The sequence below is a fragment of the Humulus lupulus genome, chromosome 4 (genome assembly GCF_963169125.1).
Source record: "Humulus lupulus chromosome 4, drHumLupu1.1, whole genome shotgun sequence".
Lineage (NCBI taxonomy): Eukaryota > Viridiplantae > Streptophyta > Magnoliopsida > Rosales > Cannabaceae > Humulus > Humulus lupulus.
Window position 1 is genome coordinate 215,550,681 of NC_084796.1, and position 6,497 is coordinate 215,557,177.

General features: G+C 31.3%; 1 long non-coding RNA gene across 1 annotated transcript; it reads right to left on the minus strand.

Annotated features, from left to right (window-relative positions):
* Positions 1 to 415: 415 nt before the first annotated feature.
* Positions 416 to 3,142, minus strand: LOC133829402 (uncharacterized). The gene is made up of 3 exons (XR_009891747.1): positions 3,032 to 3,142; positions 2,842 to 2,909; positions 416 to 492 (listed from the first exon to the last, which is right to left on the minus strand). It is a non-coding gene; the product is annotated as an uncharacterized LOC133829402 (long non-coding RNA).
* Positions 3,143 to 6,497: the final 3,355 nt, after the last annotated feature.

Sequence of the window (6,497 nt, forward strand, 5' to 3'; positions counted from 1 at the left end):
CATTCATTTTTATTGAAAACATAATGACTAAAACGTTAGTTTTAACATAAACATAATATTCATAACATAAACACTTACATTGGCGGTTAGATCCGGAGTTTTTGCGTGTGTATCAATGAGAGCTTCATGCATATGAACTGTGGCTTTGGTACCAACTTTAAAGATCAGACTAATTTAAAGACCTTGGAACTTTAAAACTACTAAGATAATAACTACTATCTTTGGATCATACATAAAATAAGAAAACTTTATTATAGAAAATCCAAAATAAGGGATCCCATTGTTTATACATAAAATCATAAATAAAATTAAACCTTTATTTTACATGTTCAAATTATAAATGCGGAAATCACAAATAAATAATAAAAAGACTCAAATGTCAACGTCATCCTCGATCGATCACATTGGTCCATTCCTTTAGTCCTCACCCAATACACATGCCAAAGCCACATAGGATCTGCCCCGACTTCCATGTTCATTTACCTGGACAATCTAAACAATAAGGAATGAGCCTAATGCCCAGTAAGAAAAAACTACTAAAGCATAACATAATACATAAGTCATAAAACATAAAACATAAAAAATGGACTACAATATTAATGGCCATTAACTCATTACCGTAGTATGTGATAAAAACTGCTATAGTCCTCTTGCTACTATTTAGAGGTAGGTTTAGACCCAACTATAGTCTACGATAATGATTAAAATCTCAAGATTTGCTATCTAAGCAACCATATTTCCCAAGCAACTAAAAGACATAAAAACAACATACATACACAAAGCACATGAATCTAACTTATTTTCCTTACCGAAAAACTGGGGTATTGGAGACAAGTGCGGGATTGGAAACTCCTAAAACCAAATAGTAAAACCATAAGTTTCTTAAAGAAAATAAGATTCAAACCATCAAGAAAAGAATTTATCGAAAACCTTAAGTTTAAAAGATTTCAAGCACCTAACCAAAAAGCCATTATAACGAGTGAGGATTTGAAATAAAATAAAAGAATAAGAGAAACTGTAACGAACTAAACTTGAAGATTAAGAGTACCTTAGAGCTTTGATCTATACCACAATACCGAAATCAAACTCTAGCTTACTTCCTAAGAGTTTATAAAAAACTTCGATTTGAAAGCTTTTAACCCCAAAACCCTAGTGTTTCTCTCTATAATGAAATTGACAACTTGGAGGCCCTGAGAAGTGTTTGAAAGATGATGCAAATGGCTGAGTAAAGGGTTATATTTATAGAGTTCAAGGAGTGAAACTAACTCCCATTAAAATGAATAAAAATGGAATTTTTTGCTCAACAGATGCCAAGAAGTCGGTCAAAATTGTTCAAGAGTAAGTCCAAATTGTTGAGGGATGTTTCTAGCTTTAGATTCCACGGAGTTTCAAAATATGCAAATGGAGCCGATATATCACCCCCTATAGGTGATATATTGTCTGTCCCATTTTCCCGGGGCTCCGTGATTTCGTTCTTGCGAAGTCGACGTATTTTCTGTATCAACATAGGCGATATATCGGCTACTGTAGCTGTGATATATTGGCTTACAGTGATATATTAAATCACATTTTTGCACACTTTAAGCACACTTGAAGTTTTTTAAACCACTTTTTCTGAGTAATACGAGATCCTAACATCTGAGGGAAGGTTCTAGACTTCCTAGGTTTATCCTTGATTATTTTATTCATCTAAAATCATTAAACCCTTAATAAACATATATGTGACAATGCCACATTCTTAATTATTCTATCTAAACCTTAGGTTATAATAATAATATTTCTAGGACCAGCTTCAATAATTAAACATTTTGATAAAATTATAATTTCTAAACTATAGACTAAACTTATAAATTCCATAACTATCTCTATGAGTTTCCAAATAAATCCCGGCTTGAACCAATTACTACGAAAACTAAAATACTTCAACATAAGATACTACTATCTAACTAAGTAAAATTCTGAGGCGCTACACCTGTTCTTTCTAAAATTTTACAAGTATCTTTGTACATGTCTAAATTAGCTTCCTTAAAAATTTCATAATTTTTGGAGCAAAAGAACCCATCAAATGTTTGAAGAAATCTGGGCAATGCTTGCTACCCAGAAGTTTTGTTTCTAAATTTTAGGGAAAATTTGAAAAAACATATGTCTTATACCATAATACATTTTCCAGTACAATTTTACAGTGACCCTTATACATATTTGAGCTAATACCCTACCAAATTTCATAGCTTTTTGATTAGTAAAACCTATTCAAAAGTCAAAATAATCTGGGCAGTGCATGCTGCCCAGAAATTTCCAGATTTGCATCAATATGCCAAAAAATGCATAACTTGGGTTTAAAAATACCTTTTTAAGGATTTGCAAAGCCTATAATAAAGTAATCACAAAGAACTGTGCAAATATACAAATATTTTTCATAAAAAGAGGCAGTAGAGTGGAATCTAACTCGTTGGAAGCCAGGCAACAAAATTTTGGCAGCATGCATTTTTACACAACCTAACAACAATAAGCATTTCTAGCATAACCCTAGCCACATGCATGCATGAAAATCATCAAACCACAAATCTCAACCTTAAGCATAAAAGTAAATCTAAGAACCATTAAAATAACCTATATAACCAGATCTACCAACATAAATCACAAAACTCAAGAACAACAATAAATTTCTACCTTTGATAGTTCTAGCTTAGAGATGTATTTTCCTTAGCTTCTCTAAACTCCCCATTGTGCTCTACACTCTCAAACCGAGCTCCAAAGTTTCGCATGTACATTTTTGAGAGAGAGTTTGGGTAGAAAGACTTAGATGAGGGAGAAAACATGCAAACTAACAAGATCTCTTACCTTGCTTTCACTTGATCACCAAAGTGCTAAATTCTTGAGATCATGCTCGTACAAGCTTCTCTTGAACCCTAAAACGCAAGATCAATGGCATGCATGACTATTAGATCAAATGCATGTATAATAAACCATTAGGGTTTTGGATTTGAAGAGGAAAAGAGAAGAAAAGATGAAGGGGGGTTTTGAAACTTACTCTACACCAATGTTCCCTTGAGCTTCTCCCTTCTTCAATGGGGAAATGAGTGTGCTTAGCTTAAGGTGAGAAATAATTGCAGCAATGGAGGATAGAGAGGCAGAGTGTTTCACTTTTGGAGAGAGAGAGAGAGAGAGAGAGAGAGAGAGAGAGAGCTATAGAGAGAGTTTTTCTTAAGAGAAAATAAACTTTATGAGAGAAATGATTAGGTTTTGGCTTGCAGAAGAAGGTAAGAGGCTTTTTACCATTATTTAGCTTTTGGGGAAAGTAACCTAGCTTATGAGAGCCCTAGGGTCTACTCCTAGCCTTGCTACCCACCTTTCTCTCTCTTCCTTTGGAAATTACTTTTATGCCCTTGCTTATTTTACCTCACATATAAGGAATCCAAGGGCCCTTTGGGAATTATGTGCTCTAAATTCTCCTAAACTTTTAACCTATAGTTTTTAAGTATCTCAAAGATTAATTAATTAAATTAATGTGACCCAAAAATAAAATTTGTCACATATCACATAATTTTGGTAATTTTATCAAATTGACCAAAATGCCCTTAGAGGCCCGAGCAAGAAAGTCTTATTCATAAGATTGGAATTCAAACCTCAATCAATTTTTTTTTTAAACTTGTTGGCTCGACTATAAAGTCCCAGTTGCCAGAAAAAATTAATATTTTTTATGCCATAGTATCTCCTATTTTACTTAATCCAAGATTTTTCTTCCATTAAAGTTTATTCCTTGGTCTGAGACCAATCATTCTTTGCATAAAGCTATATTCTTTACCTGATCATTATAGTAGCTATAAAATTCAATAATCATCACCAATTTATATAATATCATTTATCAAAATAATATTTCACATAATTCTTCACCGGCTACTAACGGGTGTTCAAAACATGAGATGTTACATTTTTCTAGATAAATGACATGTAATTAAATAAATACAAATATGAGTGAAAATCATAATCTCTATTTAAATACCCAGTTAATGTTTTACAGAATTAAACACTTTAAGGGACAAATCCTAACACCAAGGACTATCTTGAGAATTCTTGTAGAGTTTGTTTACCTCGTTCGATTCTGTATTAACATTTAATAATTTTACTTCCCATTCTTCCAAGCAGATGTATGAAGGTATTTTATATATTGATATGAAATCTTAAGTGATTTGTAAGTTTCAATAATTTTTCTTACAAACCTTATATAATTGGATAAATAATTTTAATTAAGAAAGTTCTCAAATATATAATTAAGATTGAGGGTTTATTCTACATTGTTTATTAAAAAGGTTTACTCGACTACTAGCTAATAAAACATCAATTTTTAAATGATAATTTAACCTTGACAATTTTCAATAAGGATAAGTATCTTATTTATTTGCAAATCTCTGACATTAAATTGTTCTTTTCAATTTAAGTAAATAACTATTCTTGACTAGCTTATTATATTATCTATATTTTATTTATTTATTTACAAACCTCTAACATTAAACTGTTATTTTCAATTTAAATAAACAACTATTTCTTGACTGGCTTATTATGGGCCCGGTTGGTAACCCATAATAAATAAACAATTTTTTATTAAATAATTAAAATTTTTGAAAACAATCAGTAAAATCGTGTTCGGTAAATCACTTTCACTTTTAATTTTTTTTAAAATTTTAATTCAAATTTTGAAAATAAGATTTTCTCACTTTTAATTTTAAAAAAAAAAACGTATTTCATTTACTCGATCTCTTTCTTCTTCTTGTAGCCACACAATTCTTCACGTAGAAGCATCAATGACTTCCTTTTTTGTAAGAACGCCCTAAACTATTTACTTTATAAAACGTCGCTCGATCCATATTTATTAGAAAAATACCAGTTTATAGAAAATGTTCAGTGGGGCCTTGTTAAAATATGCAATTTGGGCCTAATTTAAAATAAAAATATAGTATCTTTATGCAATCTTGGAAATAAAATAAAATATAAGTCCCACAGTGATGTAATAAAAATATAAACCATAACATAAAAGTTCAAAAAAAAATTTGGCGTTCAACTAGATCGTTATTCGTTCATGGATACCCCACATCATAGAAGCCAAGACATTGGAACTCCCCACATCATAGTGCATGCCAAGAAGAAACCTTGTTGACTACCTGAAATGGGGAGAGTAAGGTGGTGAGCTAAAAGCCTAGTAAGAAAGTACAAACAAAAATACAACAATTAACAAGAAACATAAGGCAATCTACGACATATCATAAACTCATGGCATATCATAATAAATCATAATCATATCATATTCATATCTTAAGACTTCATAAATATAAACATATTCATACATCATGTGATCATGACACCCCTATTGTCCATGTCACATCATGAGGTAACCAACAAAAGGATAAACTAGAAAAACCCCCTCTATGAGGTAAACATGAACTTTGGTCCTCGAATAACCTCGTCGCATCCGTTCTATGAGTTACGTCATATCCTTAGTAACTCCTTTTTTGTGTCGTGTTCAGCACGCTAACAACCTACTGCTTTTCATACACCATACAAGCAGATATACAACAACTCATATCATAACATAGACGCTCATACTTTTCATAACACTATAGCTCTTGCAACATATCAGCTCATACTTTTACGAAAATAATTCAAAGAAAATTCTAGCTAACTTCCTTACCTCAAGTCCAAGAAAAAATAAAGTACGAGGTACTTCACAATGAACCTAGAATCACAATCAAATGTTCGTCTTAAAATCATGTAAAATTACACATGCCCAACATACATACCCCTGTATGCATGGGCCATGCACATGTGGCACATGTTGCACCATACAATAAACATTCAACAATTTCTCATAAAATCATAAAAGAATAATCTTAAGTTCACCAGTGAATCCTTAATGTTTGCCAAACAAGAATCATGCACTTAATCAAATGGCGTATTTTTTAACGTAGAACTTAGCTTGCATGTGACATGCATACGTTCACTACAAGAAATTCCAATATTAGAAGCGGGGGACTTCGCCACTAATAATGTCTAAATCCGCTGCTAATACGCCGCGTCTAAAAAGTTGTCGCTAATAATGATTATTAGCGGCGGACTGACACACCCGCCGCTAATAGCTATGTCCGAGCCATTATTATTAGCCGCGGGGTCCGCCGCTAATATTGTTTTTATAATTTTTTTTAAATTAAATTTTAAATAAATTAATAAATTAATATTTATTAAATTTAATTATTTTTAAACATAATTTATAATATAATTTAACAAAAATAAACATTTAATTAATTTAAACATAACTAACATTAAAATTAATATAAATAGTTTTAATATTTATCAACCTAGTAAATATCACTATAGTCATTAAAAATAAATAAAGTATTAATTCAGTCCAAATATATAAACTAGTAACTAAAGAAAGTCATTAAGATTAATATTGAAATTGTCCTCATCTTCAACATTTTGGTTTGGCTGTGAGGACGACGGCT